Source organism: Balaenoptera physalus (genome assembly GCF_965194825.1).
Source record: "Balaenoptera physalus genome assembly, chromosome: 2".
Lineage (NCBI taxonomy): Eukaryota > Metazoa > Chordata > Mammalia > Artiodactyla > Balaenopteridae > Balaenoptera > Balaenoptera physalus.
Window position 1 is genome coordinate 58,295,307 of NC_138883.1, and position 26,185 is coordinate 58,321,491.

The 26,185-nt window shown below is 36.2% G+C and overlaps 1 long non-coding RNA gene across 1 annotated transcript; it reads left to right on the forward strand.

Annotated features, from left to right (window-relative positions):
- The first annotated feature begins 3,230 nt into the window (after positions 1-3,230).
- LOC309656144 lies at positions 3,231-23,818 on the forward strand. Its single transcript, XR_014261173.1, has 3 exons — positions 3,231-6,486; positions 13,980-23,503; positions 23,766-23,818. It is a non-coding gene; the product is annotated as an uncharacterized lncRNA (long non-coding RNA).
- Positions 23,819-26,185: the final 2,367 nt, after the last annotated feature.

Below are 26,185 nucleotides of genomic sequence, written 5' to 3' on the forward strand. Positions count from 1 at the left end.
ATTAAAATATGTGATAGCAAAATTTCACAATTTGAGAATATATGAAGAGACTCTAAAGTGTTTTAAGACCATTATTTGGGAAGAACTAAGAGATTTGATCTAGATTAGAATGTAGTTTGTCAAGAATGCATATCAAATTTCTGAAGTAAATGTTATAATTATTGTAAAAGAATGCGTGGCTAACTAGGTAATAGAAGGTAAACTGAGTAATAATTAATAATTAATCTAAAAGAAGTTAAGTAAAATAGAAAATAAACAATTTTTAAAACTTTAAAAATAGTAAATTATAGTCTTAAAGTACTTGAAGTATTCATTGTATTTTGCCTTTAATTTGTATGTTGATTACTGTGTTATCTTGTTCAGAAAATATATATTTACCACTATATGTTGAAAAGTTATTATTTTGATGTTTTTTCCCCACTCTTTTTAACTAGAGCAGGATGTTCATGTTTTACAATGTCTCTGTGAGTGGAACTGGTAGTCAGCTACTGAAAGAACAAACTATGGAATCAAATGTCCCATTTAGAATCCCAAGTCCACCACTTTGTGTCTATATGGCCTTAAAATATTTAACAAAGTATACCTTGGTTTCACCATTTGTAACATAGATAATAATAATGATTATGTGGTAGATTTGTTGATGGTTAATTTTATGTGCCAATCTGGCTGGGCTAAGGGATGCCTACATAGCTGGTAGATTATTATTTCTGATTGTGTCTGTGAGGGTGTTTCCAGAAGAGATTAACATTTGAATTGGTAGACTGAGTAAAGGAGGTCACCCTCACCAATGCACCCCAACAATTGGGGTGAACATCACCCCAATTTGTTGAGGGCTTGAATAGAACAAAAAAGGCAGAGGAAGGACGAATTTGCTCTTTTTGCATAAGCTGAGACATACGTCTCCTCCAGCCCTTAGACATCAGTGTTTCTAGTTCCCAGGCCTTTGGACTCAGATCAGGGCTTACACAATCCAACCCTCAATTCTAGGGCTTTTGGACTTGGACTTGCACCATGAGCTCACCTGTTTTTCAGACCTTCGGACTCAGACTGAATTATACCACAGGTTTTTCTCATTCTCCAGTTTATAGGTGGCACAGACTTCCATGCCTCCATAATCCTCTGAAACAATTCTTATAATAAGTGTATATCTTATTGGTTATGTTTCTCTGGGGAACCTTGACTAATAAAACATCTATATAAAAGTGCTAAACACAAACCCTGGCATAGAATCAGTGCTCTTATATTTATTAGAATTGAATGTAAATTAGTTAAAATCTAATTTTAATTTTTGTGTTTATATTAGATTACCTAAGAGGTTTAGGGATAGAATAACATATTTAATACAGTTTTTGTAAAACACTTCTATTTACACAATACAAAACTAATATTCAATCAAATGACTTTTAACTGAACTGTAATAAAAATAGAAATACAGGTAAGGATGTTTAAAATTTGGAGTTTAGTATATCATATTTAACAGGAATTTTAAAAGATGGCTTTGAGGTTTAAGCATACAATTCAAGATTATGTTGTTATCGATTCCCAATCATAAATTAACTCTTTAGCTTGAAGAAAAAATGACTTTAAGAAAACGAAAACAGATATTTAAAAAGAAAAAAAAAGTTTCCATTGAACAGGATAATTGCGTTCATATTGTGCCACTCAACTCAAATTCAAATAATTTCCAAACCATAAAGGCTTTGATAGAAAAGTTGTTCGTACAAACAGTCTAGAAATTTCACACAAACATTAGACATTTTCTAGAGTAATTTGATATGCTATATATTGTGAAGTCAATAGATAAGAAGACCTCACACAGTTTTTGGTTTTATTTCTTTGTTTTTATTGTCTTCCATTATTTCTGTACATCAAGTAGGTAGGAAAATTCCTTTTCATTGGTGAATAAAATGCACTGATCCCTAACTGTTGGATTTAAAAAAAGACAAATCCTACATTCACTGGTTTACAAAAGAAGAACTGAAAATTGGTTCTGAAGGGCAAGTTTTCTCAATAAAATACATTATTGCATTGAGTTTTCCCTAAGGAAGAGTTTGCCAACAGTGACCTGAACCCACTGTCGGGTCTCAGCCCATGCACTCTTCTCAAACGGTTATGACTCAGAATTCTTCAGTAAATGGAGAGGACTTTACTTTTTCTAGATTTAGAAAGATGTAAAGTAGGAAACTTCTAATTATAAAGAATCAAACTGAACAATCAATCAATTATCAATTCAAATTGATAGGAACATCTTCTGTTACTATTCAAAAAATAGTTATTGGCTTAAAAACCTATATTAATTTTTTCCATATTTCATAAAATATGCCTGATTGTGGCTTTGAATAATGATAATTCACTTTTGCAGTAATATCGTTTCTATCTGAATTTTGGAAAACACCTCTTGTATTTTAAATGCTTAAAGCCATGTCTCTGTTTCAGTTAATTGAATGAATTATATGAGTTGCACTGAGTGTATGAAATCTAGTTATGCTGGACTTTTCATCTGGGCCCTGCTATGGGAAAAATGCTATTAAATAGTACTGTCGATATTGTTATACATAGACCCTCTCTTTTCTATGTTCAAACCACTCTTTCTTTGTTTCATAGGCTGAACTGGAGTGAAAGACACGAGCTGAATATTTCATGCTGTACTGGTATGTATAATTCACGATTAAATTCTTCAAAAAGGAATAGATAAGAAGTACTGAAAGCTATAAATGAAATATTTTTATACTTAACAGAAGCACTGCATAGAGATCTTTTAAGTCTTGTCTGCACTGATACCATGAAGAATTACAAAAAATAACAAGCCACTAAGAAAGAATCAAAGAGAGACAGAAAGGGAAACAAAAAAGAGAAAGAGAGGCAGAGAAAGAGGTAAAGAGAAAAACAGATAACTGTCCATATAAATTGCAGAAATGATTTTCTCACAAGTAATATATGAAAATGTTAGCAAGTTTTGGCACAGTATGTTTTAGTCTGTTACTCACTTTGTCCTTTTCTGTTGGGGATACAAAGTGAATGATCAGGTTTTTAAAAGAGGTCATTCTAAAATATCTTTAAAAAAAACAGAATTGAAGATAGCTGGAGTCAGTTCATTTATTGACTTAATTGTTTATTCATTTATTAATTCCATAAATCTTTGAGTGATCACCATTTACCCAGCTTTCTGGTGGTTGTTAGGGGTATAACGTTTATAAGTGGAGTGACCATATAATTTATCATCCAAACCAGGACAATTTGACTGCAATATACAGGATGTTGAAGAGACAGTTAAAAAATAAAACTGTCTCTAGCAAAACAAGGTATATAAACAACATATTTATAAGACTTGCTCTTTGACTTCAAGGTGTGTCATTGTATACTTCAAAATGAACATAAAACTGTAATGTGGTGTGACACATTTTTAACGTGAGCAGCTCCAGTATGGTAGAAGTGTGTATAGAATGGAACTAACCAAGTTATATGAGGTCATAAAATTTTTTTGAAGAAAGTGTCATTAAGCTGAGGAAAGGGTAATATTGATTAAATTACAACTGTATAATAATTAAATATCAGACTTAGAAAACCCCTAAAAGTAAATCTGAAATCTTCAACCAAATAAAACACCCAGAATAGGAAGAAATTATATAATACCTTCATAAGAAATAAACAGAATTTTGTTTGTCTGTGTACCCAAAATTATATGGTAGGTAGAAAGAAATACCTAATCTGAACCCTAGGTCTGAATTATTATGAAAAACTGGTAAAGTAACATAAAAAATTCTGTTATCCTGATAGAATATTCTGATTGGGATTAATACTATGAGTCACAAGACAGTGTTTCCAGTTATAAATACAACAGACAGTAGTTCTGTACCACCTTTTTTTGAAGTTGATAACCCACTATCCAAAAATTTTCTCCTGACCTATCCCTCATGTTCAGTTCCAGTCAGAAAGTTAAACTGGGATATAAGGATTTTGTTATCTTATTATACACCTAAAAGGATGTTTGGAAATTCCTGAAAAAGAAGAAAATCCAAATAATACAGGAATTGTGCCTTGCCATGTTAGCTTCAGGCTATTTTGAAGAGTAACAAGATAACATTTTACTATCTCTTATCAATTAAGGTAAGAAACAATTATATATATACATATATACACATATATAAACACATATATATGTCCAACTAATGTTTTAAAGAAGTAGTTCTTGCAAAAACGTTCTCTCAAAGTATTCTAAATATATTTTTCGATACTCGTAACTCCTCTCTCAATATTTTTATTTGCTAGTATTTTATATATCTTAATGGGTGATTGTAAGTTAAAAATAAACTTAACTTTGAGGGTGAGAACTAGATATTTCCTAAGAAATCTATTCTTGTTGTATAGAAGAAAAGTTTGAGATGCTTCATACAAAGCAGAACAACTAGTTATTATCCAAGAAGACTTGCTTCCTCATCCATTTCATGACGCATATATATGTTTTCGTTTATTGCTTGTTAATATGCTCATCCAATGACTATTTTATAAATTCAGTTAGTAAATCTGTGCTGTTTGGTTTAATTAAATACCAGTTAAATAACCAGAGCCATCAGTTTATGTCATTGTACTTCAGAATCCTTCATCTAAATGGCTTCCATTTCCAGTATATTTCAACTATCCATCTTCATGGCACAGCCTTAAACTCTGCCATTGTAGAAAACTGTTCTACTTCCAAGGTGATACTCATGGCATTCCCATCCCTTCACATCCCTTGATTTCCATAGTTCCTAATTCTTCAAGATCATTCAAACCCTCATAATTCATTCAGTTCATCAATTCCCTTCTATTACTCTAATCAGCATTCCCTGCACCTTACCCTGAAACTCCCTAATTTCTCTTTCATTGCAATACTCATCAAGCAACGACGAATAATCCTGCCTTACCTGCCACTTTACTTGCTAACAGTTACTGCCATGGAGTTGATATCCTATGAAATAGTATTCAAATCCCACAAAATAATCTTAAAATGTTCTTCAATCCTTTTGTTTATATTTCTTTAGTGGCTGTTTCTGTTCTTCTCTTCTCTGAATTCCTCACACTTTTTTCTTGAAGGAAGATGATCTTAGTTCATGCTGTATTTAAGAGAATATGGCAATATAGATTCATGTCTTTCTCTCCTTTTCAGCATTTCACTGAGAAGAGAGATATTGAGAGAACACAACTCATTTGAAAACATGGTTTCTGCTTATAAATATGTTTATATAAGCAGTCTTTATCAGTTGATTCCAAAAGGTTGTGCTTTCCTGCAAGTTATTCTGTGGAGTACCGGCCTTCAGCTTCACTTGTTAATCTCTGAAATATCTAATCTCAGCATCCTGTTGTATTATTCTGCCTTATCTATGGGGATGGCTAAAGTGCTAAGGTTGGAAGTATAGTTTTCTCATTGGAACTTAAGAGAAAACAGCCACTTTAATGATATAGTGCTATGCCATATTTTGTGCAATACTGCTAAACATTTTCTGAGCAGCAAAGTTTCCTTGTTTATTAATTAACTGCTTCCATGTTCACTGATATACTCTCAGTGAACATTGTGGGTGCCACATTTGCTGTTTATCATTTTAAGCTAAGGGGATATATTCCACTTATGAACATTTTAGATGTTATCAAAGCAAAGCAAATGTAAAAATTTTGGAATTCAGAGTACCTTTTTTGTCCCTCAAATACATTAATTTAGAAGTTCATTTATTCATTCAATAAATACTTATTGAAAATGGTGGTATATAGAAACAAGCATAGGTTTCAGATTATAAAGATCTGTGTTTGATATTCAACTCCCTTACTTAGTAGTTATCTGACTAAGGTAGGTTATATAATCTCTTTGAGCTTCAGGTTTCACATCTGAAAAATGAAAGCAATGATTGTCATCTCATAAAACTGTGAGGACTAAGTTAGAATACATGCCCAGAATACAAATGTCTAAAACATGGCACGTGTTGAATATCTTTTCTTATTACCTGAATTTCATCTAGAGAAAAAATACCTAGAGGAAAATTATGCCAACAGTAGCACTAAGGCCAGGAAGGGAGGGATAAGAGTACAGAGTTGTAAGGTTTTTCTATTATATCAAAATTCTATAATATCCTTTGAATGTAGTTTTTTATAAGTTGAAAATGTATAATGTAAACCCTAAATCAAGTAATAAAAGCAGGTAAAGGTAATAGGCTAACAAAGATAAAAATGAATCATAAATAATATTCCCTTAATCTAAAGGAAATCAGAAAAAAAGGAAAAGAAGGGAAAAAAAGTAGAAATGTGGTACATTTAAACACAACCATATCAATATTCACATTAAAAGTAAACTAAATCCCAACTAAAATCAAAGATTGCCAGATTGGATAATAATAAAGCAAGAAGCAGCTATAAGTCATCCATAAGAAACCCATACTAGACACAAAAGACATCAATAGCTTACAGTGAAAAGAGACGGACAATACATGCCATGTTAAAACTCAATAAGGAAAGAAGGTCCTCGGGAAGATGGCGGAAGAGTAAGACGCGGAGATCACCTTCCTTCCCACAGATACAGTAGAAATACATCTACACGTGGAACTGCTCCTACAGAACGCCCACTGAGCGCTGACAGAAAACGTCCGACCTCTAAACAGGCAAGAAACTCCCCCCGTACTTGGGTAGGGCAAAAGAAAAAAGAAATAACAGAGACAAAAGAATAGGGACGGCACCTGCACTAGTGGGAGGGAGCCGTGAAGGAGGAAAGATTTCCACGCACTAGGAAGCCCCTTCCCGGGCAGAGACTGCGGGTGGCAGAGGGGGGAAGCTTCGGAGCCACGGAGGAGAGCGCAGCCACAGGGGTGCGGAGGGCAAAGCGGAGAGGTTCCCGCACAGAGGCTCGGCGCCGAGCAGCACTCACCAGCCTGAGAGGCTTGTCTGCTCACCCGCCGGGGCGGGCGGGGCTGGGAGCTGAGGCTCGGGCTTCGGTCGGATCGCAGGGAGAGGACTGGGGTTGGCGGCGTGAAAACAGCCTGAAGGGGTTAGTGCACCACAGCTAGCCGGGAGGGAGTCCGGGAAAAAGTCTGCAGCTGCCGAAGAGGCAAGAGACTTTTTCTTCCCTCTTTGTTTCCTGGTGCGCGAGGAGAGGGGATTCAGAGCGCCGCCTAAACGAACTCCAGAGAAGGGCGCGAGCCGCGGCAATCACCGCAGACCCCACAGCAACAGGGGCACAGAGGAAAAAAACGGAGAGATTCCCGCACAGAGGCTCGGCGCCGAGCAGCACTCACCAGCCCGAGAGGCTTGGCTGCTCGGCGGGCGGGGCTGGGAGCTGAGGCTCGGGTTTCGGTTTCGGTTGGATCGCAGGGAGAGGACTGGGGCTGGCGGCGTGAACACAGCCTGAAGGGGTTAGCGCACCACAGCTGGCTGGTAGGGAGTCCGGGAAAAGGTCTGCAGCTGCCGAAGAGGCAAGAGACTTTTTCTTGCCTCTTTGTTTCGCTGCGCGCAAGGAGAGGGGATTCAGAGTGCCGCCTAAACGAACTCCAGAGAAAGGCGCGAGCCGCGGCGATCAGCACGGACCCCAGAGACGGGCGTGAGACGCTGGGGCTGCTGCTGCCGCCTCCAAAAAGCCTGTGTGTGAGCACAGGTCACTCTCCACATCGCCCCTCCCGGGAGCCTGTGCAGCCCGCCACTGCCAGGGTCCCGTGATCCGGGGACAAGTTCCCCGGGAGAACGCACTGCCCGCCTCAGGCTGGTGCAACGTCACGCAGGCCTCGGCCGCCGCAGGCTCACCCCGCCTCCTCTGTACCCCTCCCTCCCTGCGGCCTGAGTGAGCCAGAGCCCCCGAAGCAGCTGCTCCTTTAACCCCGTACTGTCTGGGTGGGGAATAGACGCCCTCAGGCGACCTACACGCAGAGGCGGGTCCAAATCCAAAGCTGAACCCCAGGAGCTGTTCGAACAGGGAAGATAAGGGGAAATCTCTCCCAGCAGCCTTAGAAGCAGCGGATTAAAACTCCACAAACAACTTGATGTGCCTGCATCTGTTGAATACCTGAATAGACAACGAATCATCCCAAATTCAGGAGGTGGACTTTGGGAGCAGGATATATTAATTTTTCCCCTTTTCCTTTTATTTGTGAGTGTATATGTATATGCTTCTGGGTGCGATTTTGTCTGTATAGCTTTGCTTTACAATAGCTTTATTTTACTTCACTATATTATAGCCTCTTTCTTTCTTTCTTTCTATTTTTTCTCCCTTTTACTCTGAGCCGTGTGGACGAAAGGCTCTTGGTGCTCCAGCCAGGCATCAGGGCCATGCCTCTGAGGTGGGAGAGCCAACTTCAGGACACTGGTCCACAAGAGACCTCCCAGCTCCACGTAATACCAAACGGCAAAAATCTCTCAGAGATCTACATCTCAACATCAAGACCCAGCTTCACTCAACAACCAGCAAGCTACAGTGCTGGACACCCTATGCCAAACAACTAGCAAGACAGGAACACAGCCCCATCCATTAGCAGAGAGGCTGCCTAAAATCATAATAAGGCCACAGACACCCTAAAATAAACCACCAGACGTGGACGTGCCTACCAGAAAGACAAGATCCAACCTCATCCACCAGAGCTCAGGCACTAGTTCCCTCCACCAGGAAGCCTACACAACCCACTGAACCAACCTTAGCCACTGGGGACAGATACCAAAAACAACGGGAACTACGAACCTGCAGCCTGTGAAAAGGAGACCCCAAACACAGTAAGATAAGCAAAATGAGACGACAGAAAAACACACAGCAGATGAAGGAGCAGGGTCAGAACATACCAGACTTAACAAATGAAGAGGAAATAGGTAGTCTACCTGAAAAAGAATTCAGAATAATGATAGTAAGGATGATCCAAAATCTTGGAAATAGAATAGACAAAATGCAAGAAACATTTAACAAGGACGTAGAAGAACTAAAGAGGAACCAAGCAATGATGAAAACCACAATAAATGAAATTAAAAATACTCTAGATGGGATCAATAGCAGAATAACTGAGGCAGAAGAAAGGATAAGTGACCTGGAAGATAAAATGGTGGAAATAACTACTGCAGAGCAGGATAAAGAAAAAAGAATGAAAAGAACTGAGGACAGTCTCAGAGACCTCTGGGACAACATTAAATGCGCCAACATTCGAATTATAGGGGTCCCAGAAGAAGAAGAGAAAAAGAAAGGGACTGAGAAGATATTTGAAGAGATTATAGTTGAAAACTTCCCTAGTATGGGAAAGGAAATAGTTAATCAAGTCCTGGAAGCACAGAGAGTCCCATACAGGATAAACCCAAGGAGAAACACACCAAGACACATATTAATCAAACTGTCAAAAATTAAATATAAGGAAAAGATATTAAAGGCAGCAAGGGAAAAAAAACAACACACAAGGGAATCCCCATAAGGTTAACATCTGATCGTTCAGCAGAAACTCTGCAAGCCAGAAGGGAGTGGCAGGATATACTTAAAGTGATAAAGGAGAAAAACCTGCAACCAAGATTACACTACCCAGCAAGGATCTCATTCAGATTCGATGGAGAAATTAAAACCTTTACAGACAAGCAAAAGCTGAGAGAGTTCAGCACCACCAAACCAGCTTTACAACAAATGCTAAAGGAACTTCTCTAGGCAAGAAACACAAGAGAAGGAAAACACCTACAATAACAAACCCAAAACATTTAAGAAAATGGGAATAGGAACATACATATCGATAATTACCTTGAATGTAAATGGATTAAATGCTCCCACCAAAAGACACAGGCTGGCTGAATGGATACAAAAACAAGACCCATATATATGCTGTCTACAAGAGACCCACTTCAGACCTAGAGACACATATAGACTGAAAGTGAGGGGATGGAAAAAGATATTCCATGCAAATGGAAATCAAAAGAAAGCTGGAGTAGCAATTCTCATATCAGACAAAATAGACTTTAAAATAAAGACTATTACAAGAGACAAAGAAGGACACTATATAATGATCAAGGGATCGATCCAAGAGGAAGGTATAACAATTGTAAATATTTATGCACCCAACATAGGAGCACCTCAATACATAAGGCAAATACTAACAGCCATAAAAGGGGAAATCGACAGCAACACAATCATAGTAGGGGACTTTAACACCCCACTCTCACCAATGGACAGATCATCCAAAATGAAAATAAATAAGGAAACACAAGCTTTAAATGATACATTAAACAAGATGGACTTAATTGATATTTATAGGACATTCCATCCAAAAACAACAGAATACACATTTTTCTCAAGTGCTCATGGAACATTCTCCAGGATAGATCATATCTTGGGTCACAAATCAAGCCTTGGTAAATTTAAGAAAATTGAAATCATATCAAGTATCTTTTCCGACCACAACGCTATGAGACTAGGTATCAATTACAGGAAAAGATCTGTAAAAAATACAAACACATGGAGGCTACACAATACATTACTTAATAACGAAGTGATCACTGAAGAAATCAAAGGGGAAATCAAAAAATACCTAGAAACAAATGACAATGGAGATACGACGACCCAAAACCTATGGGACGCAGCAAAAGCAGTGCTAAGAGGGAAGTTTATAGCAATACAAGCCTACCTCAAGAAACAGGAAACATCTCGAATAAACAACCTAACCTTGCACCTAAAGCAATTAGAGAAAGAAGAACAAAAAAACCCCAAAGCCAGCAGAAGGAAAGAAATTATAAAGATCAGGTCAGAAATAAATGAAAAAGAAATGAAGGAAACAATAGCAAAAATCAATGAAACTAAAAGCTGGTTCTTTGAGAAGATAAACAAAATTGATAAACCATTAGCCAGACTCATCAAGAGAAAAAGGGAGAAGACTCAGATCAATAGAATTAGAAATGAAAAAGGAGAAGTAACCACTGACACTGCAGAAATACAAAAGATCATGAGAGATTACTACAAGCAACTCTATGCCAATAAAATGGACAACCTGCAAGAAATGGACAGATTCTTAGAAATGCACAAACTGCCGAGACTGAACCAGGAAGAAATAGAAAATATGAACAGACCAATCACAAGCACTGAAATTGAAACTGTGATTAAAAACCTTCCAACAAACAAAAGCCCAGGACCAGATGGCTTCACAGGTGAATTCTATCAAACATTTAGAGAAGAGCTAACACCTATCCTTCTCAAACTCTTCCAAAATATTGCAGAGGGAGGAACACTCCCAAACTCATTCTACGAGGCCACCATCACCCTGATACCAAAACCAGACAAAGATGTCACAAAGAAAGAAAACTACAGGCCAATATCACTGATGAACATAGATGCAAAAATCCTCAACAAAATACTAGCAAACAGAATCCAACAGCACATTAAAAGGATCATACACCATGATCAAGTGGGGTTTATCCCAGGAATGCAAGGATTCTTCAATATACGCAAATCAATCAATGTGATACATCATATTAACAAACTGAAGGAGAAAAACCATATGATCATCTCAATAGATGCAGAGAAAGCTTTCGACAAAATTCAACACCCATTTATGATAAAAGCCCTGCAGAAAGTAGGCATAGAGGGAACTTTCCTCAACATAATAAAGGCCATATAGCACAAACCCACAGCCAACATTGTCCTCAATGGTGAAAAACTGAAACCATTTCCACTAAGATCAGGAACAAGACAAGGTTGCCCACTCTCACCACTATTATTCAACATAGTTTTGGAAGTGTTAGCCACAGCAATCAGAGAAGACAAAGAAATAAAAGGAATCCAAATCGGAAAAGAAGAAGTAAAGCTGTCACTATTTGCAGATGACATGATACTATACATAGAGAATCCTAAAGATGCTACCAGAAAACTACTAGAGCTAATCAATGAATTTGGTAAAGTAGCAGGATACAAAATTAATGCACAGAAATCTCTTGCATTTCTATACACTAATGACGAAAAATCTGAAAGTGAAATTAAGAAAACACTCCCATTTACCATTGCAACAAAAAGAATAAAATATCTAGGAATAAACCTACCTAAGGAGACAAAACACCTGTATGCAGAAAATTATAAGACACTGATGAAAGAAATTAAAGATGATACAAATAGATGGAGAGATATACCATGTTCCTGGATTGGAAGAATCAACATTGTGAAAATGACCCTACTACCCAAAGCAATCTACAGATTCAATGCAATCCCTATCAAACTACCACTGGCATTTTTCACAGAACTAGAACAAAAAATTTCACAATTTGTATGGAAACACAAAAGACCCCGAATAGCCAAAGCAATCTTGAGAACGAAAAATGGAGCTGGGGGAATCAGGCTCCCTGACTTCAGACTATATTACAAAGCTTCAGTAATCAAGACAGTTTGGTACTGGCACAAAAACAGAAATATAGATCAATGGAACAGGATAGAAAGCCCAGAGATAAACCCACACACATATGGGCACCTTATTTTTGATAAAGGAGGCAAGCATATACAGTGGAGAAAAGACAGCCTCTTCAATAAGTGGTGCTGGGAAAATTGGACAGGTACATGTAAAAGTATGAAAATAGAACACTCCCTGACACCATGCACAAAAATAAACTCAAAATGGATTAAAGACCTAAGTGTAAGATCAGACACTATCAAACTCTTAGAGGAAAACATAGGCAGAACACTCTATGACATACATCACAGCAAGATTCTTTTTGACCCAGCTCCCAGAGAAATGGAAATAAGAACACAAATAAACAAATGGGACCTAATGAAACTTAAAAGCTTTTGCACAGCAAAGGAAACCATAAACAAGACCAAAAGACAACCATCAGAATGGGAGAAAATATTTGCAAATGAAGCAACTGACAAAGGATTAATCAATCTCCAAGATTTACAAGCAGCTCATGCAGCTCAATAACAAAAAAACGAACAACCCAATCCAAAAATGGGCCGAAGACCTAAATAGACATTTCTCCAAAGAAGATATACAGATGGCCTACAGACACATGAAAGAATGCTCAACATCATTAATCATTAGAGAAATGCAGATCAAAACTACAATGAGATATCATCTCACACCGGTCAGAATGGCCATCATCAAAAAATCTAGAAACAATAAATGCTGGAGAGGGTGTGGAGGAAAGGGAACACTCTTGCACTGTTGGTGGGAATGTAAATTGATACAGCCACTATGGAGAACAGTATGGAGGTTCCTTAAAAAACTACAAATAGAACTACCATATGACCCAGCAATCCCACTACTGGGCATATACCCTGAGAAAACCATAGGTCAAAAAGAGTCATGTACCAAAATGTTCATTGCAGCTCTATTTACAATAGCCAGGACATGGAAGCAATCTAAATGTCCATCGACAGATGAATGGATAAAGAAGATGTGGCACATATATACAATGGAATATTACTCAGCCATAAAAAGAAATGAAATGGAGGTATTTGTAATGAGGTGGATGGAGTTAGAGTCTGTCATACAGAGTGAAGTAAGTCAGAAAGAGAAAAACAAATACAGTATGCTAACACATATATACGGAATCTAAGGGGGAAAAAAAAAAAAAAAAAAAGGCCATGAAGAACCTAGTGGCAAGACGGGAATAAAGACACAGACCTACTAGAGAATGGACTTGAGGATATGGGGAGGGGGTGGGGTGAGATGTGACAGGGTAAGAGAGTGTCATGGACATATATACACTACCAAATGTAAAATAGATAACTAGTGGGAAGCAGCCGCATAGCACAGGGAGATCAGCTCGGTGCTTTGTGACCACCTAGAGGGATGGGATGGGGAGGGTGGGAGGGAGGGAGATGCAAGAGGGAAGAGAAATGGGGACATATTGTATATGTATAACTGATTCACTTTGTTATAAAGCAGAAGCTAACACACCATTGTAAGGCAATTATACTTCAATAAAGATGTTAAAAAAAATAAATAAATAAATAAATAAATAAATAAATAAATAAATAAATAAATGTTCTATTAAGCCATGAAAAAAAAAAAAAAAAATAAGGAAAGAAGAGTGGTTATATTAATATCAGGAAAGGTGGATTTCAGCAACAGAAAGAATATTACTAGGGATAAAGAGACAATTGTAATAATAATGATTAAGGATGCAATCCAAAAAGGATGTAAACCAAAACCAAAACCAAATTGTTTATACATCTACCAACAGAGCTAACAGAAGTAAAAAGTTATAAAAGAACAACATAAAAGATAAACTAGGCAAATCTGGAATTTTCAACAGAGATCTCAATACTTGCTTTGAAAAATTGATAGTTCAGACAGACAGAAAATCATGAAGAATATAGTAAACTTGAACAACACCAACAACCAACTTTTCTTAAAATTTATAGAACACTCTACCTAACAACAGCAGAATGCACACTCATTCAATGGGCAATTTGATGATTTACCAAGATATACCACATTCTGGACCATAAAACCAATCTCTATAAAGAGTTCAAATCTCACAAAGTATGCTTTCTTATTACAATGAGTTACATTATAATCAATAACGGAACTATATCTTAAAATATCAACTATTTGTAAACAAAAATTTTGTTTTTATATATTTTATCTTTTTTGAGTTCAATATTAATTTATTTGATGCCTAAGGATTGCATATTTCATGCTAAAAATATTTGAAATTGGAGTCATCATTCCTCAGTCCCACACCAAAACTATTCTTTTTCCCTATCTTGTGAACACAACCACCATCCACCCAGTGGCACCTGCCAGTAATCTAGTTATTACTGACTACTTCCTTCTCCCTCATCCTATATTTCTAACTTTTTTCAAAGTTCTATTGATCCCACTTCATTAGTGTTTATTTTATAAATGTTAATATTTATCAGAACAATACATATGCATGATAGTAAAGCAATTAGTACAGAGTTTATGATGAAAATGAGTAATTTCCCCTCCTGCTCTTCCCTAGATTTAGTACCACTTTCTACAGTCCATACACAGCTTTTCTTAACATTTCTGATTTTACCTCTTTTTTTAATACATTTTTAAATAACCTAAGTGTCAAAGAAAAATGGCAATAACTATTAGAAAATACAAACTGAATGAAAACAGTAAACAAAACAAATAAAATTTCTGCGATGCAGCTAAAGCAGTGCTATAAAATGTATAGCATTAAACACTAATATTAGAAAAGAAGAAAGATCTCATATCAATAAACTGATCCCACCTTAAGAAAATAATAATACAACAAATACAAATTAAGCACAGAGTAAACAGAAGAAAGAAAATAATAAAGATATGAGGTGTAATCAATAAAATAGAAGACATAAAACAGCATAAAACACCAGGGTTTATCAACCTCAACACTAAAGTCAATTTGGGCTGAAGAGTTATTTGTTGTGTGGACCATCCTGTACACTGTAGGATGCTTAAAACATCCGTGCTTCTATTCACAAGATGCCAGTTACACTCTTTCAGGTGTGACAAAAAAAAAAAAAAAGAATGTTTCCAAGCATTCAAATATTGCCAAATGTCCCTTGAGAGGAAAAATTACCTCCTCATCTGCTGGTGAAAACAACTGCTCAAACCAGACCAATCAGAAAAAAAAAAAGGTAAAAAGTATGAGTGACCCTATTACCAGTATCAGGAATAAAATACATGAAATCATATATATGATGAAAGGATCATAAGTTAATATTCTTCACTAATATTTATAACAATAAGTTTGGTAAATTAGATAAAATGAAAAATTCTTGAATGACACCAACTCTCAAAGCTCACCAAGAAGAAATAAATAACTCACTAGCCCTATATTTGTAAAAAGAATTGAAATAGTAGTTTAAAACATTCCTGCAAAAATGTTAGTCCCAGATTGGCTCACTGGAGGATTCTTCCAAACATTGAAGGAAGGAAGACATACAGATGGCCAACAAACATATGAAAAGCTGCTCAACATCACTAATGATTAGAGAAATGCAAATCAGAACTACAAGGAGGTATCACCTCACACCATTCAGAATGGTCATCATCAAAAAATCTACGAACAGTAAATGCTGGAGAGGGTGTGGAGAAAAGGGAGCCCTCATGCACTGTTGGTGGGAATGCAAATTGATACAGCCACTATGGAGAACAGTATGGAGGTTCCTTAAAAAACTAAAAATAGAAACACCATATGTCCCAACAATCCCACTCCTGGGAATATACCTGGAGAAAACCATAATTCAAAAAGATACATGCACCCCAATGTTCATTGAAGCACTATTTACAATAGCCAGGACCTGGAAGCAACCTAAATGTCCATCAACAGAGGAGTGGAAAAAGAATATGTGGTACATATATACAATGGAATATTACTCGGCCATAAAAAAGAATAAAATTGTGCCATTTGCAGAGATGTGGATGGACCTAGAGACTGTGATACAGAATGAAGTAAGTCAGAAAGAGAAAAACAAATATCGTATATTAACGCATATATGCAGAATCTCGGAAGATCGTATAGATGATCTTATATGCAAAGCAGAAATAGAGACACAGACATAGAGACCAAACATATGGATACCAAGGGGGAAAGGGGAGGGTGGAATAAATTGGGTGATTGGCATTGACATATACACACTACTATGTATAAGATAGATAACTAATGAGAACCTACTGTATAGCACAGGGAACTCTACACAATGTTCTTTGTTGACCTAAATGGAAAGGAAATCCAAGGAAGAGGGGATATATTTAAACGTGTGGCTGACTCACTTTGCTGTACAGCAGAAACTAACACAGCATTGTAAAGCAACTATACTCCAATAAAAAAAAAGAAAGAAATCATACCAATTCCACATAAATTCTTTCAGAAAATAGGAGCGGGAATAATCTGTAATACATTCTATAAGGCCAGCATTATCCTTACAGCAGAACTAGTAAAGAAAATAAAAGAAAGAATGCTACAGGCAAATATCCCTCATAAATTTAGATACAAAAATTCTTAACCAAATTTAGCATATTGATCCAAAAATATAAAAAGAAAAATATGTCATTACTAACTGGGGTTTATCCCAGGAATGCAAGATTATTTTAACATTTCAGAACTTCCTATACGATTATATGAATCTTTCTGGAACCACAGTTTGACTTCTTTCTCTGTCAAGGGAAAACCCACTCCCTTCAGAGTTTTATTTCCTAATAAATAAAATGCATCCTAAAATCTGTCTCAAATTATAGTTCCAGTGAACAAAAACTGTGATAATGTTCATAGTCAATTTGTTTCCCAGAAAATCCTTTATATTTGAAGTTAATGTCAGGAAGCTTACATAACTTGTCATGGTCTCACATTTTGTTAAGTGCTGATATTCAAAATAGGCTCTCTAATTCCAATGTCTAACCTCTCCATTGTCTTACTAGTTTGTTTTGTTTGAATTATAAAGCTGTTTGTTCCAGTATTATAATACTAAGCTCTAATAAATTGATGAGTGTGTCTAGAAAATAGACTGAGATTTTCAGGTACAACTGCATCAATACCTCTACTATGTCCTGCCTTATACAATGAAGTCTCTATTTTGGAACATATCTTCAATTAGTTGTTATTAATTCATTTAATAAATGCATGTGTGTAAAATATTTAAAGTATTTAAATATACAGGATATCTTTATACTTCTGAGACAAAAAAAGAATATGAAAATAATTTTCTAGAATTTTCTGGAAGTAATATTTTTCAGAAATGTTATTTTAATCTTTAAGATGTTTCCTTAACTTTGTTCTGAGGTATTTTATAAGCTCTATATATTACATATGCATGTATATATCTTTTCTGGTTTTTTTCTTGGAATAAGGACCAATGACTATAAACCCTATAACATAGCCATTGCCTTTTGCCCTAGGTTTGCTCTTTTTATCAAAGTAGATTAGATCCCTTTTCATATCCACTTCAATATGGAAGAGAGTCTAATGTTATTTTCCCCATCTTAGGCATGTCAAAACTGCAAAGGGTCTGAATTTTGCCCTGTTTGCAAGCTAACAAACCAATGGTTTATTAAAACTAATAAATAATTTCATGCAAACTGACAAGAGACAGAACACTCCTGTGTCAGAGACAAAATATATTCACATACAGCAGCAGAAGGACACTAATGTTAATGCCAGTGTCCCATGGCTCCCAAGTCTGGTGGGCCTGGAGGAATCAGGTACACACAATTGATTTGTGACATAGCAGTTGCATGCCCAAATTAGGAAATTCCAGCCTTTAAAATGGGATGCAAGCAAACCTGCCCAACCTTGCTCTGCAAGAAAATATTATCTTTATTGTACCGAACAGTAAACAAACCCACCCTCTGTAGCAATGAAAACTCTCCCTCCCAAAACTGTTTGCTTTATGAACATCCTTGGAAAAGTAGTCTGTAGCTAAGGAACATCAGTACCTCTGCTGACAAGATAGACAGAAATGTGAGAGTTCCATGGACAATTGTTTCCTAACAATGCAGAGTTGTAACCAGTCTCATGTGGCTTCACGAGAAGGAGATAAGATTTTCTTCTTTTCATACTCTCTGGCTTTCTGACACTGGTTTTATTGGGAATCTGTGATCTCATATTTTTAATTTGCTTTTACCTAATAATACTTTACTTCTAGAAGGCGAGCTTCCCCAATTTCAATATATTTTTTTCAGAATGCAAATTCTACCAGTCATTTTTCTGTTTATATATCTGTTTGAAAAAGAGTAAAAGGGCAGTCGTCATAGGAGTTAGGAAAATAATCTTTGCTTTTAAAACTTAATAATAATAATCCAAGCCCTGCCAAAAAGGAAATGGTTTTCTTACTCGTGTATTCTTTGTGTTTTTGAACCATGTTAGAGACTATGAGATAGCAACTTTTCACTGTTTTTCATCTTGGTAATTCTTCACTATTTACAATAGAGTGGCAAAGATAGGGAAATAGTTCAGATAGTAAGCTCAACTGGCATTTTCAGTTTTGAATTTTCATTTTATGGTGTTTCTTCATGGGAATTTCAGTGGAAAGTTATAAAAAAATATCTTAGGAACTTTTTTCTTGTAAACTTTTTATTTTATATTGGAGCATAGCTGACTAACAATGTTGTGATAGTTTCAGGTGCACAGCAAAATGACTCAGCTATGCATATACATATATCCATTCTCCCCCAGACTCCCCTCCCATCCAGGCTGCCACATAACATTGAGCAGAGTTCCTTGCACTATACAGTAGGTCCTTGATGGTTATCCATTTTAAATATAGCAGTGTGTACATGTCGATCCCAAACTCCCTAACTATCCCTTCCCCCCATCCTTCCCCCCGGTAACCATAAGTTCGTTCTCTAAGTCTGCGAGTCTTTTTCTGTTTTGTAAATAAGTACATCTGCATCATTTTTTTTAGATTCTGTATATAAGGGATATCATATAATATTTCTCTTTCTCTGTCTGACTTACTTCACTCAGTATGACAATCTCTAAGTTCAACCATGTTGCTGCAAATGGCATTATTTCATTCTTTTTAATGGCTGAGTAATATTCTATTGAATGTACATACCACATCTTCTTTATCCATTCCTCTGTCAATGGACATTTAGGTTGCTTCCATGTCATGGCTATTTTAAACAGTGCTGCAATGAACATTGGGGTGCATGTATCCTTTCAGACCATGTTTTTCTCTGGATATATGCCCAGGAGTGAGATTGCTGGACCATATGGTAGCTCTATTTTTAGATTTTTAAGGAACCTTCATAGTGTTCTCCATAGTGGTTGTACCAATTTACATTCCCACCAACAGTATAGGAGGGATCCCTTCTCTCCACACCCTCTTCAGCATTTATTGCTTGTGGATTTTTTGATGATAGCCATTTTTCCTGGTGTGAGGTGATATCTCATTGTAGTTTTGATTTGCATTTCTCTAATAATTAGCGATGTTGAACACCTTTTCATGTGCTTCTTGGCTATCTGTATTTCTTGGTTGGAGCAATGTCTATATAGGTCTTCTGCCCATTTTTTGATCGGATTGTTTGTTTTGATGATATTAAGCCTCACGAGCTATTTATAAATTTTGGAGACTTATCCCTTCTCAGTCACTTCATTTGCAAATATTTTCTTTCTCCCAGTCTGTGAATTGTCTTTTCATTTTGGTTTCCTTTGCTGTACAAAAGCTTTTGAGCTTTATTAGGTCCCATTTGTTTATTTTTGTTTTTATTTCCATTATTCTGGGAAACAGATCAAAAAAGATATTGCTGCGATTTATGTCAAAGAGTGTTCTGCCTATGTTTTCCTCTAGGAGTTTTATAGTGTCTGGTCTCACATTTAGGTCTTTCATGCATTTTGAGCTTATTTTTGTGTATGGTTTTAAAGAATGATCTAATTTCATTTTTTTACATGTAGCTGTCCAATTTTCCCAGCACCATTGTTGAAGAGACTGTCTTTCCACTATTGTGTAGTCTTGCATCCTTTGTCGTAGATTAATTGAACATAGGTGCGTGGGTTTATTTCTGAGCTTTCTCTCCTGTTCCATTGATCTATATTTCTATTTTTAATCCAGTACTATACTGTTTTGATGACTATAGCTTTATAGTATAGTCTGAAGTCAGGGAGCCTGATTCCTCCAGCTCTGTTTTTCTTTCTCGAGATTGCTTTGGCTATTCGGGGTCTTTTGTGTCTCCATACAAATTTTAAGATTTTTTGTTCTGGTTTTGTGAAAAATGCCATTGGTAACTTGTAGAGATTGCATTGAATCTGTAGATTGCCTTGTGTACTATAGTCATTTTGACAATATTGATTTTTCCAATCCACGAACATGGTATATCTTTCCATCTGTTTGTGTCTTCTTCATTTTCTTTCACCAGCATCTTATAGATTTCGGAGTACAGGTCTTTTGTCTGCTTAGGTAGGTTTATTCCTAGATATTTTATTCTTTTTGATGTGATGGTAAATGGTATTGTTTGTTGAATTTTTCTTTCTGATCTTTCATTGTTAGTGTATAGAAATGAAACATATTTCTGAGTATTAACTTTGTAACCTGAAACTTTACCAAATTCATTGATGAGCTCTAGTAGTTTTCTGGTAGCATCTTTAGGATTTTCTATGTATAATATCATGTCATCTGCAAACAGTGACAGTTTTACTTCTTTTCCAAATTGTATTCCTTTTATTTTTCTTTCTTCTCTAATTGCTGTAGCTAGGACTTCCAAAACTATGTTGAATAAAAGTGGCAAGAGTGGACATACTTGTCTTGTTCCTGATCTTAGAGGAAATGCTTTCAGCTTTTTACCATTGAGTGTGATGTTAGCTGTAGGTTTGTCATATATGGCCTTTATTATGTTGAGGTAGGTTGCCTCTATGCCCACTTTCTGGAGAGTTTTTATCGTAAATCAGTGCTGAATTTTGTCAAAAGCTTTTTCTGCATCTATTGAGATGATAATATGGTTTTTATTCTTCAGTTTGTTGATGTGGTGTATCACACTGTTCGATTTGTGGATATTGGAAAAATCCTTTCATCCCTGGGATAAGTCCCATTTGATCATGGTGTGTGATCCTTTTAATATATTGTTGCATTTGGATTGCTAGTATTTTGTTGAGGATTTTTGCATCTGTGTTCATCAGTGATATTGGCCTGTAATTTTCTTTCTTTTGTGATATCTTTGTCTGATTTTGGTATCAGGGTGATGGTGGCCTCATAGAATGAGTGGGAGTTTTCCTTCCTCTGCAATTTTTTGGAACAATTTCAGAAGGATAGGTGTTAGCTCTTCTCTTAACATTTGATAGAATTCACCTGTGAAGCCGTTAGGTCCTGTACTTTTGTTTGTTGGGAGTTTTTAATCACAGTTTCCATTTCAGGGCTTGTGATTGATCTGTTCATATTTTCTATTTCTTCCTGGTTCAGTCTTGGGAGACTGTACCTTTCTAAGAATTTGTCTATTTCTTCCAGGTTGTCCATTTTATTGGCATACAGTTGCTTGTAGGAACTTTTATATAGGAATCCTATATGTAGATTTCTTTGCCTGTGTATGTGCTTGTGTGTTTAAATTATAACAAATGTACTCTGTAAAGCTACATTAATATCAAGTGGAAGTCAAAATAACACTAGAAGACTTGGGCCTCCATCAAAGAGGATTTCTTTTTAAAATTATTGGAGGCTTTTCAGTAACATAACCAAAGTGACAAAACTTGCTTTGTTTTCAAAGAATATTCTAATTTATAGTATTTTTATGTTTTTAAAACATTAAAAATTACAGAAAATCACACACAAAAAAATAGCATATCACAGTTATCCAGATTTATTTTCTCAGATGATGACATTTCTCAAAAGAAACACAGAGATTTTTTTTGCCACGTTTTTTGGTCAGGTTGGTAGCTCTAGTTTGAGTTTCAAATATATTATGATATTATGCAAAACTTAGGTCTTAAGCAACAAACCTGTGGTAACTTTCAAGTTTACTAAATTCTGCCTAAATTCATTATGTCTTAAAAACATGATTTACCACACCTCTGAAAGATCCCAAGAGGGGACAGGATTTTATTTACTCTCACAGAAGACCTGATTTATTTTTTCCCCCATGACTTATTTTAGGGACCATCTCAGAGTAATACTCTTCTTGACGTTTAAATAGCATACAAAAAGCTGCATATGATTCAATACACAACATGATAAATTTTGCCATATGGTACACTCGTAAAACCATTACCACAACTGAGAAAATGAATATATCCATCATTTCCAAAAGTTTCTTCCTGCCTCTTTATAATCCTTTGGCCAGGCTTTTCCCTGCTGCTCCCACTCTGTCCAGAGGCAACCAATTATTTATTTTTTACCATTATAGAATAGCTGTATTTTTTTCAGAAGTTTGCATAAATATAATCCTATAGAATTATTTTTTATCTGTCTCTACTCATTCAATATAATTATTTTGAGACTTATACACATGTTGTATGTATCAATAGTTCATTACTTTTTATTTCTGAGTAATATTCCATTTTATGGACATACAATAACTTTTTTATCTGTTCACCTGTTCATGGATAGTTGTGTTGTTTCCAGTTTGGAGCTATTATCGTTAAAGCAGATAGATATTTATATGCAGGTGTGGATATGTGCTTTCCTTGGCATGAAATAACTGGGTGATTTTATGTATATGTTAAACTTTTCAAGAAACGGCACTTTTATAAAGAGTTGCATTATTTTACATCCACACCAACAATGTATGAGAATTCCAGTTTCTCCACATCCTCACCTACACTTGATATGGTCATTATTTTTACTTTTATCCATGCCAATAGGTGTACAGTGGAAACTCGTGTTTTTAATTTCATTTCCTCAACGACTGATGATATTTAGAAATCTTTCATATCCTTTTTGCTTTCACATATCTTCTGTGATGAAGTGATTGTTAAAATCTTTAGCCCATTTGTAGTATTTGTTTTCTTATTATTGTGTTGAGAGAGTTCTATGTTCTACTCGACATTCTTTGCCACATAAGTGATTTGAAAATATGTTCTCCCAGGCTACGTGTTGTCTTTCATTATTTAACAGTGTCTTTTCAAGAGTGGAAATTCTTAATTTTGAAGAAATTCATCTTATCAATATTTTTTTGTAATTTATGGAGAGTGCTTTTATTTTTTTTTTATTTTTTTTTCACACACACACACTGTAATTTATTTTTACAAGAGATAAATAGACTGACACCAAGCATTGTACATGGATGACCACAACAAAAGCAACAATGATTGCAATTACCAAACATGAAACACACTCATACTATGTCATAATATTGACATTCAGTCCAGTAATCCTCCACTGTAACAGCTCCTTTACTTTGCAGTGAAAATTGATTTGTATATTCTTTGCCTCTGAGTCCTTGTGGGGAGAGTGCTTTTATTATTATACCTATGAAAATTATTTTTTTTTTAATTTTTATTTATTTATCTATTTATTTTTGGCTGTGTTGGGTTTTCGTTTCTGTGCGAGGGCTTTCTCTAGTTGTGGCAAGCGGGGGCCACTCTTCATCGCGGTGCATGGGCCTCTCACTAACGCGGCCTCTCTTGTTGCGGAGCACAGGCTCCAGACGCGCAGGCTCAGTAGTTGTGGCTCACGGGCCTAGCTGCTCAGCGGCATGTGGGATCTTCCCAGACCAGGGCTCGAACCTGTGTCCCCTGCATTGGCAGGCAGATTCTCAACCAGTGTGCCACCAGGGAAACCCCTGTTTTTTTTTTCTTAAATTTATTTATTTATTTATTTTTGGCTGTGTTGGGTCTTCGTTTCTGTGTGAGGGCTTTCTCTAGTTGCGGCGAGCAGGGGCCACTCTTCATTGCGGTGCGCGGGCCTCTCACTATCGCGGCCTCTCTTGTTGCGGAGCACAGGCTCCAGACGCGCAGGCTCAGTAGTTGTGGCTCACGGGCCTAGTCGCTCCATGGCATGTGGGATCTTCCCAGAGCAGGGCTCAAACCCGTGTCCCCTGCATTGGCAGGCAGATTCTCAACCACTGCGCCACCAGTGAAGCCCAACAAGATGCTTTTAAATTATCTTTTCGACAGTTGATATGGTCTACCTCAGTGTAACTTTTCTTTTGGTTTGAAATACATAGTTTTATCATTCAGATGTGCTATGTTTAGGATAAAATTCTTTCAGATCTTAGTATCTGAGCTGTAGTCTCAGCTGCATCCTATATTTACATCAGCACTCTGTACCTGATAAGAGGCTTTTAAAATTGTTTTTAACAATGATATTCAGACTCTGGAGTAATAGCACAAAGTAAAGGGATCAATCAAATGTAAACCTTGACATTTCCTGAAATACCACCATAAAACCAAAGAGACACTGTAGAAATAGCATGAGATTTGTCTATTATGACACACTGCACTTTGGGGAACTGTGCGAACTAACTAATCAAAATGATTTAACACTTTTGTTTTTTACTCTTTTGGAAACTTCTAATGAACTTTTCAGTATCTATTAAACTGGAAATTAGTTTTCACTCAAAATCTACGTAATAATTTTTTTAAAATAAATTTTACTCCCTTGGCTCCTTGAATTCTTGTGCATGTCCAACCTTCTTGAATCAGTCCAAAACAAATGCTGGGCCCAGCTCCCATTTTTGGAGCCTATAAAGCCACGTCCTTGATTTTGGGATTTAAAATTAACTAAGCTTTGGACTAGTAGTACGGGAACTTGTCAGTAGACAATTATTATAGTTCCAAGGAAAGGACATGGGAATGTAGTTCAGATATGATATTGAAAGAGTACATGTATGAACAGGCTAAGAGAAAATGAGAGGACACTTTTTAGCCTCAAAACTAGAAGTTATACTTTGTCTCCTATTAGATTTCTTACATGAAGACACCTCTAAAAGTAGCAAGGGTTCATAGGTGCCAGGAAGCTGAATAAAAATACATAATATGATCTAGTTTAACATTTTGGCTATCCAACATCGTCATATGCATTTATTTTCAAACTTACACTTTCACAGTATATTGTTTGGGCCAGATTCTCTCTCATGTCTCATCCAACAGAGAATAGATACATATGAACTATTAATCGATTTCAGTGATCAACAAAAGATCAATTAATTGCTACCTGCATTGCTTATTGGCTGCATTAAACAAGCCAAATAAAAAAATGAAAGATAATTTTATATATAGTAGTATGTATATGTCAATCCCAATCTCCAAATTTGTCCCTCACCCCTTTCCACTTACACACTGGTAACCAAAAGTATTTTTTCTACATTTGTAACTCTATTTCTCTTTTGTAGATAAGTTCATTTGTACCCTTTTTTTTAGATTCCACATATAAACGATATCATATGATATCTGTCTTTCTCTGACTTTGCTCAGTATGACAAGCTCTAGGCCCATCCGTGTTGCTGCAAATGGCATTATTTTGTTCTTTTTTATGGCTGAGTAATATTCATTTGTATATAGGTACAACATCTGTATCCATTCCTCTGCTGATGGGCATTTAGGTTGCTTCCATACTGTCCTCCATAGTGGCTGAACCAATTTACATTCCCACCAACAGTGTGGGAGGGTTTTCTTTTCTCCACACCCTCTCCAGCATTTGCTTTTAGACTTTTTGATGATGGCCAATCTGACCAGCATGTGTGGTGATACCTAATTACAGTTTTGATTTGCGTTTCTCTAATAATTAGTCATGTTGAGCATCTTTTCATGTGCTTTTTTGGCCATCTGTATGTCTTCTTTGGAGAGATGTCTATTTAGATCTTCTGCTCACTTTTTGATTGGGTTATTTATTTATTTTTTGATATTGAACTACATG